We start from the raw sequence: 13,261 nt of genomic DNA on the forward strand, positions 1-13,261 counted from the left end.
ACACACCTTTAATCTGGGCCACACCTTCACCTGGAGGCCTAGTAAGGACAGTGGAAGAAGGAAAATCCTTGCCTTCTTGCCTTCGTGCATTTACTTGCCAGCACATCTGTTAGAACCTATTTCTACAGAAGACCAGCTTCGGAGCAACTACTAGATTCCTGAGCTCCCCATCCATAGCTGCCCGTTGTTGGGTTAGTTGGAGTACAGACTGTGAGTCATCACAATAAATTTCCTTAATATAGAAAGATTATCCATATGCTCTGTGCCTCTAGAGAACCCTGACTAATACAGAGTCTCAAATATTTTAGATTAATATAGATTATTGCATATTGATAGAAAACTTAAACATATAAATAGATAGAAACAAGCAATGTTTTTCTGTTCATATATACTTTAGATAAGTGGTCTTCAAACACTTCAGAGACTTACAGAATGTGGCATTTTCATGACAGTGAGACACTTCAGCTCCCGTCAGCACCCCATCAAAGGACCTCCACCCAAAGTTTGCTTCAAATGTGGCAAAGCTAGCCACTGGGAAAAACACTGCCCCTTGCCTCAACTGCTAACATCAGGCTACCCAAACTTTTGACAAGCAGGACACTAGAAAGTCAACTGCCCTGCTGACCTGCCAAGACAAGATCAGATATTCTGGGTCTGTTGGATGAAACCTGGATGCCCCGCAGATATGGAAAGACTTGGGGTGACTGGCCAGGCAGCCAGCAGTTTCTCATTTCTATAGTTTTGGAAGCTGCTCACTCTGCAGGTAATATTTATCCTCAGGTCTGATGGGGTTGAAGGGTAGATAGTTATAGTCGTAACAGTTTTCCATATTAACGATTAATTGTGTAGAATTTAAGAAATGTTTTAGGGTCTAAAACTATATTTTTAGGTTGGTAAATACAAGCTATGAAAATTAAAAGATATAAAAGCTTAAATAGTGGTAGAAAATGATTTATGAATAGATCTTTAGACTCACCAAGATAGAGTCAATACTGGAATATCTTCTTTAAGGTTGCCAAGTAGGAATGGGCTGGACATGGTGACTATAATTCCTGATAGTTCTTATAAATTGTTCATCTTGTATATAGTTCATTGATGTTAGAGATAAAGCGATTTCTTGCTCTAAAAGCAGGAGATGTTAAGGGTTCATTGTGTGAAGGTGGCCAACTGTTGATTGCTAAACTAGGAGAGAGCTGAGCCCCAGCTGGATCTTGGCCCTGCTGTTCTTAGGGCTTATCACTGGCCTCAGCTCCAGGAAGCTCTTTGGCCCCCAGTTCCTTATAAGTAGAGCCTCCCTTCAGTCACAGTCCCCCAACCAGGTGTCTCAGTCACCCTGTGTTACCCAAGGCCCAAGGTCCCCCACCTCCTGCCAGGTCTTCCTTCCCACACTGCCCCTCCCGGGGCCTCCCAGTGTACCAGGAGCACTCCCTCTAGAGCCACCTGTCCCCCTGACCTTCATGTTGGTGTGACAAGTGGCTCTAGACTTTAATGTGAGCTTGCAATAAAACCTCCCCCCTGTTTCTGATCCCACTCTGTGTGTGAGACCTTGAAGAAAGGCAGGAGAGAGGATACACTGTGAGCGATGAGACTCTACTGTCGGACTTCTGCAGAGTCCGACAGGAGTTAAAAGAGCATCTCAGCTGTGACACCCATAGTCAAGAGCAGAGGGCCTAGGGACTGCTTGTGGTGGCCCCATGATCAGAGGACCAGGCCCTCCCCTGCCTGCCGCTGGTGCGCATTTCTCCTGCCCCCTGACTACAGTCCCTTGCTTCCCTGTCTACCCTGCCCCCTGCCCCTCCTCAGGCTGTCTTCTCTCACACCCCTCCTGTGTGTGTCTCTCACCCTCCGCTACCCTGCCTCTCCTCCCCCTCCCTAGCAGAGCATTAATGTATAGATCTCACACCCGTCCTGCCTCTCCTCCCCCTCTGTAGCAGAGCATTAATGTATAGATCTCACCCTTCGCTCCCCTGCCTCTCCTCCCCCTCTGTAGCAGAGCATTAATGTATAGATCTCACACGGTCCTGCTTCTTCGTGTGTTATTAATAGCACCAATAGATGAGCTGTGCTCTGAGCCTTCCCCTCCCCCTAAGACGATTCCGAGATATGTAATTGTTTTACTTCATGGCTTTTAATTGATTTTTCTTCCCAGGGCTCCACAGACTTCTGGAGAAAAGCTCCTGGTTCTCTGTGCCAGGGGAACTGGAGCCTGGACAGCACCCTGAGCAGGTCCTCACCCGGCCATCACCTGTACCACTGCATTCTCCCCCATATCCACTGCACCAGCCTGAAACCTAGGGACACGCCTTCGTCCCCTGTGTGGAGGACTCCCGTTAAGTCCCCCCCTCTTCCCTTAAGGCTGGACCTAAGTCCCCTTCTTTCAAACACATCTTTGTTTGGGGTGCAGATGCTGGCAGAATGACACTTTCCTGGGTCTCCTCAGGCCATGGGTTCCCTGTGAACTGGATTCTGTCCAATATGCTGAGTTTTAGGGTCTGCGGCAAGGCACCAGCTGCCCTGGCATATTCTCTGGAGCCCGCACTCACGGTTTCCTGAGCCATTCCTAACTAGGGCATGATGCCTTGCTTCCCTGCCTTCCCCCAGCCTCTCCTCGCTGCCAGGCTCAGTTCCCTAGGATAGTGCCATCTCTCACTGGAATGCACAGAAAACACCTCCTCCACCAACGCTGGGCAGCCCCAGCCTCCCAGTCCCATTCCCCTCTCCACCCATTTCCTCAAAGTATCTCTTGTGTTTGTTGGGTTCTTTCTTCAGGGTCTGCTGCACAGAGCTGCCCTGTTATTGATAAGCGACAGCCTGAGAAGAGCGAGTGCCCAGCTACCAGCTGTGTATGGATGCTAAGCCAGTGCACAGCCACTGTAGGAGCCTCTGTCCTCTCAACCGCGCCTCAGGAACTAGCTTGCATAGAGTCAGGCCCTTTTTGCCACTTCCTGCTTTAAACTGAGCCTGTAATACTGAGGTTGCTTTTAGAGAACGAGTCATCTGTGTTCAACCAAGTTGCTACTTGGTTTTGCAAGGTTCGGCAAACAGCAGGATTCCATCCCGGAAGTCCTCAGCAGGGCGGGTCCTGGCTTACTAATGTCACTGTCTGGATGGCAGATTTACAGGCTCTCCTTGTGGTCAAAGGCTCAGCTCTGCCCCCTCTGGGGCTAGAAGTTCAGTTCTCTACTAGCAGTGAAAGCAGTCAGGGCTGGCTGTCCGGGAAGCGATACCGAGGTCAGCTCTAGAGAGGTCGGTGAGGCAGATACGGCAGGCCGTGACCAGGTTGTTCTCATGGTTGGCTCTCTTCAGTCTGTCTTTAAAATGACCAGCCATAAAGTCTGTGATAAAGATGGGGAGCTAACTGGGACAAAGAACAGATGGTGAAAAGGAAATTGACACCACAAGGCAGAGAACAGCCCTGCAGCCCGGGCTTGTAGGGCTTCCGGACTTTTCCATCTGCCTGTGACCAGAAATGTAGCAGAAGACCCAGGCTGGGCAGGAGAGTTAGGCAGGCTTGCTGAGCACTGGGCCACGGTAAGGCAGAGGCTCGGTCGGTTGGCTCCCCAGGGCCTGCACCCCTAACCTCTCAAGTTCTTGGCTTCCTTCCCGGTTAGCGTAACCGTTCCTTCTCATTGTGTGAAGGTGTGTCTCTGTGTTTACAGCTGTCATTTCTGTACCTGTAGAAAGCCAAGTGTTGGCAGGATTCTGGCATTGTCCTTTCTATGCCCCACCAACTGGATTTTCTACTTTACAAATATTCGTCCTTCCCCATGTGCCTAAGGCAATCTAGAATAGATTCAGAGATTGCCTCACTACTGATCCGTTGTAATAAGGAGCAGGAAGGAGGAGGGTGCAGAAAGAATGGTGCAGGGGAAGAAAGCAGAAGCAGAGGGATGCAGAGTGGACGCGGAGGGAAGAGACACTGACTGCAGCAGAGCAGAGGCGTGTGGCGTGGGGCTTACGTCACGTGACAACTGAAGGTTGCCCTAGCGGAAGGCCTAAGCTTTGAACCATAATAAGAATCTCAGGTCATTATTTATACCACTGGTAGGTCGCAGGAAGTTCTGTTCTTCTTCCTCATCTGCCCCTTCAGTGCTTCTTAGGGTGTTAGCTGGGAAGGAGGGATAGGGACCTGCCTCAGCCTCCAGTGGCAGCACTGAGCACAGAGGAGCTTGGCTGGCCCTTGACCTTGTCATGATGGTGGCAAGGACCTGGAGTGCTGGCAGCATACCTCAGCTCTAGTTCAAAAGTCTCAGAGCCAGAAAAGCCCCGGTATAACTCAGCTAAAGACCCAGGAACTCAGGACTGCTGGGGCATTCAAGTCCTGACATCATGGCAGCACAAGGAAGGCCTGTCTCTGAGTGCTGAGCCTGCCTCAGAGGGCAGGGCTGCCCTGGAGACAGAGACACACCCAGAACAGAGCTTCACCAGCTTTCTAGGGATTCCTAATCCAGTCAAGCCCATACCAACACGTCTTGATGCATGGCTTTGGGCAGTTGTCCTAAAGTCTGAGTCCCGGCAGGTAAGCAGTTGTGGTTGTCCAGGGGAGTGTGGTAATGAGGCTGGGTAACCTTAGGCAAAGCCTCTTGGCCCTAGAACATTTCTAGGAAGCACACGGGTGTAGGAAGAGGTCTGGCTGTCAACCTGAGACCTAAATTCACTGCTCTCATGTTCAGTCAAACCCTTGGGTTTGAACTTCTTTATGGTGTCCATGAAAATACCCCAGAACACTCTAGCCTGTATGTTTTCTGCTAATTTCTAGGTGGGCTTTACCTGTAACTTGCAGTAGGATCCAGGATCCCCCAGATGTGCATGGACCAGGGCTGGGGACCAAGGCTCACCAGCCTGCTTCCATGAGGATCCTCTATGCACCAAAGGAAGGCACCACCTAATCATCTGTGTCTTGCCAGAGTCTGGTCGAGCTCAGAGGTAATAGCTGACATCCAATCTCGTACTGGACAGAATAAGCCAAATTTAAGCCACCCAGGATCTGTCAATGTCTTAGGTCATTTTTTCCTAACCTTAACAATGCATAAGAAAACCAGGGTGTAGGCACATGCATGCAGATGCCAAAGGAGGCCAGGGGGCAGCACATCCCCTGGGGCTAGAGGTCAAACTGCCTCTCAGCTGCTCACCGTAGGCACCGTGAGCCAAGCTAGGTGGTTTCTGAAAAATCAGTCTTGCTCAGCCATCTCCCCAGGCCCAGCAATATAATCTTGACCCTCCTGCCTTCACCTCCCAAATTCTGGGCCTGGTCATGTGCTATCATATGTGCAGGGAGGGGGAGAGTTGGTTGGAGAGTGGGGTTAATTAGACATCTCTAAGAAGCTATTTTCCACATAACAGTGGAGCAGACTGTCCCTGTCAGGGCCTGGGTTTTCACTCCTACCTCAAGTCTAGCTTTTGAAGAGTACATCAGTTTTCTCCGTGATCCCATGGCTTCCTAGGAACAGACACCACAACCACAGTGGGTAATCCAGAGGCCTGAGCGCTCCTGGACCTGCTGTCAGTTAACTGCTCATGTGGTCTTGGATAGGTCACTTGGCCTCTCTGAGATTCTGTGCTTCCCAACCACCCCTAGCCATCACCCAACCCCCAGCAGCCAAGCGTGGTCAGAGATGATGTCATCGGCCTCCACCCAGGGTGTCCTATGCCTGTTGTAGCCTCCAGAACAGGAGACATAGCCCCAGCCGTGTGGGGAGGCCAGCCCAGGTGTGGCCCCGTACAATAGGCCCGGTCACTTCCTCACTGCTTCAGCAGCCCTGGGAACAGCAGTCTAAGAGAGAGGCACCAGTGCAGTGCGCAGGCGCACACAGACCGGGGAGTGAGAGAGGATACAGCTGGCTCGCGGGGGCCCAGCTACGAAGGACCGCCACATTGATTTACAAAGGGCATTTCCAGGGTCCCTTCGTGGAAAGAGTCTCGGTGGACGCCAAGATAACGGAGGGTGCAGACCACAGAAACCAGCGGCCTGATCAAGGATGACAAGGAGTAAAGCAGGAGTGGCTTTCATGTGGGCGGGGCAGACGCCCTCAGCACTGTGCCAGCCCCTCCCCACCCTAGTGCTACACAGATGAGGAGAGAGGTGCCCACTGGGGTACGCCCTGAAGGAAGGTACCTCAGGGCCTGGAACAACAGGGGGACTTCAGTGAAGGTTTGATTGATGACTACAGGTTGGAGAAGCTAGAAGGGACTGTATGGTGCCCAGACACTCCCAAGGGAAGGTGCTCACTTCCAGTCGTCAGGGCACACTGGGGTGTTTTCTGCTTTGCAGATATTGTCTGCCCCTGACCTTTAAAAAATAAAATAGATGTGGTTTTATTTTTAATTCCCTCCTCCTCCACCTCCTCTTCCTCTTCCTTCTCCTCTTCTCTCTCTCTCTCTCTCTCTCTCTCTCTCTCTCTCTCTCTCTGTGCAGATGCTCAAGACCTACAGGTGGTTGTGAGCCACCCAATGTGTGTGCTGGGAATGGAAGTCAGGTCTTCTGACAGAACAGTGAGTTCTTTTAAGCAGAGTCATCTCTCCAGCCCAAAACAGCCTTCTTAGCTTGAGTGGTCCCTGTCATGCCCTTTGATCCTATTTCTCTTTTTTTCCTGGCCACCAGGAAGCTCCACATCAATGTCACACTTCTTTTCCTCCCATTTTTGACATTTGTACGGGAAATGATCTTTACATCTGTGAATCCTCCCTTCCCCCTATGTCTTGCAATCAAACTCGGGGCTTTATGCAGGCTGGGCACGTACTCTGTCAGTTTTATCAGAGCAACCAGTAAGTCTTCTGGGAACAAGGCGGGACAGTCTCACTTTTGCTTTTTTTCTGAGACAAGGTCTCACTAAGTAGACCAGGCTGACCTGGAGAACTCACGGAGACCCATCTGCTTCTGCCTCCTGAGTGTTCAGATTAAAGGTGGACCCACCACACCCTGCCTGATATATTATTTCCTTGAAAGTCAATTGTATTACGTATGTGCGCAAGGATTGAGGTTTCAGACAAGTGACTTCTAACTCATTACAGCCTGGCCCAAATTCATCTTTAACCAAAATAGGAACCATCAAAATCAACATGTTTTTGCCAGCAAGAACTATGTTTACCCTGCATACAGAATAAGAATCCCTGCCTTGGGATTTGAAGGACTCTGGAGACCGTCCTCGGCACCCTGATGGTGGTGGAAGCGGTCCCCCCTGCGAAAAGCTGTTGAAATGCTGGGGGGAATTGTTTATTGATGGGTCAGGTGAGGTTGGTGGGTGAAGAAAACTCCAGAGCCCAATGTGTTCAACTTTTGAAACGTTGGTTGTACAGTGTGCCGGTAGATGTTGTCATGGAGCACTGGGTCCTTCCTGTTGGCCAATGCCAGCTGTAAGCACTGGTCTCCTTGCTGTGCGAGCTGCTCAGATGTTAAGAGTTTTGTCAGAACTCAGAAAGCTCAGACACCAAACAGCGACAGTGGCATTCTCTCTCTCTCTCTCTTTCTCTCTCTCTGTGTGTGTGTGTGCGTGCACTGAGTGTGTGTGCACACTTGCACAAATTTTGACTCAGAGCTTCATGCAACTCCAGTTCCAGAGGACTCAGCGCCTTCTTCTGCCCTCCTCAGGCTTCTGCTTCCACAAGCGTGCGTGAGTGCATGACTGAATACGCAATATACTTAAATTGCTTATATATTTATATATTCAGTGCTACACAGAGAAACCCTGTCTCGAAAAAACAAAAAATTGCTTATATATTATATATATATTTAAACATATATTTAAAACTATGTTAATCCTTTCAGCAGCTGTCGCTGGTGCCTTTGGTGAGGTACACTAGCACTCAGCAAAGTGCTCTAGTTATCTTCCAGGTCTTCCCTTCCTCCCAAGAGGCCAGAAGGAACCACACTGGTTCCTGCATTTTGATTCCCCTGTGGCGACACAGCCGGGAGGAGAGTGTGGAGTGGAGGTTTAACCGCCAAGCTCTTATCTTTCAAAGGTGGGAAGTTCTTGATAATGTCTGTGAGTCAATAATTGGTCCCCACCGAGATGTCTTTTAAACAAGGAGATAGGAAAGGACTGGGAGATGCCAGACCGATTAAAGATGCTTGAGGGCAAGAGGCCCGACTAGGGCTGGGTTCAGATCTCTAGTATCCACATCCAAACCTGGCAGAGTGGACCTTGTGGGTAACTCCAGTGCTGGAGGGGAGGGGTGGAGACAGACCCAGGAGGCTGACTGACTGGCCAGTCTAGCTGAAAGGGCTCAGGAGATCTTATCTGCAAACAGACAAGGTGCAGGGCGATTGAGAAAGACACTCAACATTGATCTCTGCTCTTCTCCCACACACATGTGCACATGCATACATGCATGCAACTATACAGACAAGTACATACAAAAATAAAAATGTGTACCCAAGCCCAGCATTGTGGCACAAGCCTGTAATCCCAGCACCCTGGAGGCTAAGGAAGGAGGGTCAGAAGTTCAAACCAGTTTGGGTTGCATAGCAAGTCCTTATCTCAAAAACAGAAGAATGTGTACCTGGAGGGTCCCGCGTATCTCACAGGTAGAATGCCACACTACAAATTATGGCCCCAGGACTAAAAACAGTAGGAAAGTGCGTGCCTGTTACTAACGCCATTGAAAGAAAATAAAAAAATGAAATAAAATGGATACACCGAAATGAGCCCACCTACCTGGATTTCTCTGAGACTGTAGCAGTTCTGCTTCTGGGAGTGGGCAGCCCCGTACATGCAGAGGGTCCAGCCTCCCGTGGGTGGTTTTCAACACAGCTAACTTTTCGTTCTTACTGAAGGCAGTAAGTAATAGATGTCAACTTTAACAGCTCATGAAACCTCAAGACCTGTTTCCCAAGTCTGATCTCTACCTTACTAGCTGGTCCATGGAAGCCCCCAGCTCAGTGTCAGCAAATCAGTCAGCCTGCACTGTCTGCAAACCCAGGGACGAGGCGTTCTGCTAGCGGCCTTAAGCACACCAGACCTGGGTCTGAGACTGACTTGAGGTCTAGCCTCTGAGGAGCTTCAGGGCCAGTGCTGAGTCAGCCAAGGTATAGAGAAAGTGGGGGTGGGGGTGTGTACCCAGGAATTCCCTTGAGATGGAGAAGTGTGTCTGCAGAAGGGAACTTGGAGTAGGAGCACCAGGGATTTGTACTGAAGAGACTGGGACGCAGGTCAGAAGAGGGTTCGGATAGGAGGTGTCTATCTCTTCCCCTTGGCCTTGGCCAGTGACAGCAAGCACCGCGGCTGTTTCAGGCGCACTCCCATACTCCCATCCGCTCTTCCAGCCCACCGCTGGGCCCCGACCTTTCCAGGCTTCGCCCTTATTTTCTAACAGCACAGCTCCAGGCTCTCAGCTGACTGGTATGCCGGTGCAGTTCTGTTGTCTGGCAGTCCAGCCTACAGATCTAGGCCAGCCTTTGGGGACCCTCCACTAACTCCTCAGTTTCTGTCAAGCCTAGACACGTCTGGGAAGACAGAATCTCGAACTACCTCAATCAGAATGGCCTGTGGGCACACGTGGGGGTGGGGGAAGCGCATTTTCTTAATTGCTAATTGATGTAGAATGACCCGCTATCTCTAGGCAGATGGGCCCGCCCGAGTTGTATCAGAAATCAAGCTGAGCAAGCCTTGGGGAACGAGCTAGAAAGCAGCGTTCCTCCATGCTCTCTGCTTCAGTTCCTGTCTTGGCTCCCCTCCATAGTTGACATAACACACCCACCCCCGCCAGGTTGCTTTTGGTTAAAGTGTTCTTCCAGGGAAAGTACGAAGGCGCTGACATCAGCTCGGGGTGTCGTTCCTAAGCTATATTTGTGTCCACACAATGTTGAGTTCCGACGGCATGCCAGACCCTCTGCCTGAAGGGGAGACAACCCTGAAAAGCAGTTCTGCACGGTACGGAAAAATCCTGAGCGACCACAGCGCACCCCGCCCAGCAAGCACAGAGCCAGCGACTGGAGTGCAGTTAGTAGGGAGGCAGCTAGGCGGAGACACAGAGCAGAGGCGGAGACTGCAGGCCCCGCCTCTCTTGCGGCACGTGACCAGAATGACCAATCCCTGCGCGGGGCGCGTCCACTGGTCCCGAAGCACCGCCTCCCGGGTGCTCGAGCGTGAAAGAGACGCCGGCAGGGGGCGCCACGGCGTCACGGCCCGGCTGTGCTTGCGATGGGAAGTCACCCAGCCGAGGGTTCTAGAGGTCGCAGCACCCCGCCTAGTTCGGGTTTCCGCGGGGCGTGCACGCCCGGAGGATTGCTTCCCCACTGCGTGTCCGCTTGAGTTGAGGACGCGAAGGCGGTCCTACCGCACCCGTGTGTATCCTCAGCTGAGGATGTCCTGCCTAAGGTGGGGATTTACCGCCAGTCCTCACCTCTGAAAGTGAGGGCGACTCAGTGTCTAATAAAGGTAGCCATGCCGAGCAGGGCTTCTGGGGACAGGCTCGGAAGGGAGTGGGCCCAGGAAGTCACACGCCCAGGAACCCTGGGCAGGGCACAAAAGGGAACTGACCTGGACTCACCTGGGTCGTGGCTGCCATCCTGTGGATGGGAAGCTTGGAGAGTCACGGAAGTCATCTCAACTTTAATTTGATTCAGTATAATTTGTATTTCAGCCCCTACTGCTCTGACTAGATCAAACTCTATTATTATTATTATTATTATTATTATTATTTTCATGCATGTCTGCATCAAGTGCGTGCAGAGCCTTAGGAGACCAGAAGAAGAGGTTGGATCCTCTGGAACTGGAGTTACAGATTGTTGTGAGCCACCATGCTGGGACTCAAACCCTAGCCCTCTGCAAGAACAACAAATATTCAACTGCCAGGCCCTTTATCAACCTATTGTTTATTTGATGTATTCATCCTCTTTTAGCCTCTTTTTCCTCCCTACCTGTTTATGTGTATGTCTACTTGTTTCTATGTGCTTGTGGGTTCGGGTACCTGTGGAGGTCAGGAGAGGGTTTCTAATCCCCTGGAGTTCGAGGGATTCTGAGCTGCGCAGTGTGGGTGCTGGGAATGGAGCTCCGGACCTCTGTAGCAAGTGCTCCTAACAGCTGGGTCATTCTCCATACCTGCTGTTGCTTCTGACAGAAGGTATGATCTATGTAGCCCAGGCTAGCCTGTGATCCTCTTGCCTGTGCCGCCTGAGAGCTATGTGTTGCCACACCGCCTTTATTATATTATTATTATTATTATTATTATTATTATTAAATATTATCAAATATTTATTTATTTATTATATTTAAGTACACTGTAGCTGTCTTCAGACACACCAGAAGAGGGCATCGGACCCCATCTGTAACAGATGGTTGTGAGCCACCAGGTAGTTGCTGAGATTTGAACTCAAGACCTTTGGAAGAGCAGTCGGTGGTAACTACTGAGCCATCTCTCCAGCCTCACCACGATGCCTTTATCTACTTCTTTTTTGTTGTTTTTTGTTTGTTTGGTTTGGTTTTGGTTTTGGTTTTTTGGATTTTTTTTTTTTTTTTTCTGAGACAGGGTTTCTCTGTGTAGCCCTGGCTGTCCTGAAACTCACTCTGTAGACCAGGCTGGCCTTGAACTCAGAAATGTGCCAGCTTCTGCCTCCCAGAGTGCTGGGATTACAGGCGTGCGCCACCACCGCCCAGATTGTTTTTGGTTTTTCAAGACAGGGTTTTTCTATGTAGCCCTGGCTGGCCTGAAACTCTCTCTGTAGACCAGGCTGGCCTCAAACTCGCAGAGATCCACCTGCCTGTCTCCTGAGTGCTAGGATTAAAGGCACATGCAGCCTTTATTTCTTTCTTAAGCTTTGTTTTTAAATGGTATCTGTCTTAGTTTGGGTTCTCTAGAGTCACAGAATGTATGGGCAGTCTCTATATAGTTAGGGAATTTGTCGATGACTTACAGTCTTTAGTCCAACTCCCCCAAAATGGGCAGCAGCAGCTGTGGATGGAAGTCCAAGGATCTAGCAGTTGCTCAGTCCCACAAGGCAAGCAGGCAAGGAAGAGTGAGTAAATCTTCCTTCTTCCAATGTCCTTATATATCTCCAGCAGAGGGTGTGGCTCAGATTAAAGGCCAAGTGCCTCCGTGCCTTTAATCCCAGATGAACTTGAACTCAGAGATCTCCTGGTCTTAATCTTCTGGAATTCATAGCCACTATGCTTCAAGATCTCCACGCCAAGATCCAGGTCAGAAACTTATATCTCTGAGTCTCCAGATTAGGATCATAGGTGAGCCTTCCAATTCTAGATTGTAATTCATTCCAGATATAGTCAAGCTGACAACCGGGAATAGCCACTACAGTATCTTTATTTCTTTTCTTCTGTTTTATTGGTTTATTTTGTTGATTTCCCCCTTGTCAAGTTAGCCGCTTAGTTTCATCCATCCATCCCTATAAATAAGTATCAAAAGCTATGTATTTCCCTCCAAATACTGCCTTAGGTACACCTTAGGTTCTGATGTGTATGTAATATTCCAGTTGTTGGTTTTCTAGATATTCTGAAATTTCACCTGTTTTCCCATCTGGTGCAAGAGTATTTTGTTGCTTTTTGTTTGTTTGTTTTGGGACGGGGTTTTCCAGTGTAGTCTTGGCTATCCTGGAACTCTCTCTGTAGACCAGGCTAGCCTGGCACTCAAACCTGCTTTTACCTCCAAGTTCTGGGATCAAAGGCATGCAGCACTACTGCCCCAGCTGCAATAGTAATTTAAGAGGCTTAAAATGTGCAGGTACAGGGCTCAAGAGATGGCTCAGAGGTTATGAGCACTAACTGTTCTTCCAGAGGTCCTGAGTTCAAATCCCAGTAACCACATGGTGGATCACAACCATCTGTAATGAGATCTGACGCCCTCTTCAGGAGTGTCTGAAGACAGCTACAGTTTACCTGCATATAATAAATAAATAAATAAATAAATACATTTTTAAAAAATGTGCAGGTACTAAGGCCTTCAGGTTTTACTTCTGTTATTGATTTCTGGTTTGATTTACCTCCCGATTAGAGAATGTAGTCTTACCTATTTTCTGTAACTTTTGTTTTTTGAAAATTGGATTTCTAGCTAGCAATATGGCTCAGTGGGTAACGAAGCTTGCTGAGAAGCCTGGAAATCTGAGGTCGATCCCTGGAACCTGCATAAAGCAGAAGGAAGGAATCGAGTGCACAGAGTTGTCCTCTAACTTCAACACTAGTGATTTGGCACACACGCACGCACACACACACACACACACACACACACACACACACGCCAATAAGCAAATTCAGCTACATTTCTTAGAAATGGCTTAATATGTGGGCCATCTTTGTGAAGGTCGTCTGCAATT

The 13,261-nt window shown here is 49.5% G+C and overlaps 1 long non-coding RNA gene across 1 annotated transcript; it reads left to right on the plus strand.

Moving 5' to 3' along the window:
• The first annotated feature begins 3,193 nt into the window (after nucleotides 1-3,193).
• On the plus strand, nucleotides 3,194-5,933 carry LOC127687841 (uncharacterized). Its single transcript, XR_007978508.1, has 3 exons — nucleotides 3,194-4,519; nucleotides 4,760-4,926; nucleotides 5,899-5,933. It is a non-coding gene; the product is annotated as an uncharacterized LOC127687841 (long non-coding RNA).
• Nucleotides 5,934-13,261: the final 7,328 nt, after the last annotated feature.

Source organism: Apodemus sylvaticus, chromosome 6, assembly GCF_947179515.1.
Source record: "Apodemus sylvaticus chromosome 6, mApoSyl1.1, whole genome shotgun sequence".
NCBI classification, from domain to species: Eukaryota; Metazoa; Chordata; class Mammalia; order Rodentia; family Muridae; genus Apodemus; species Apodemus sylvaticus.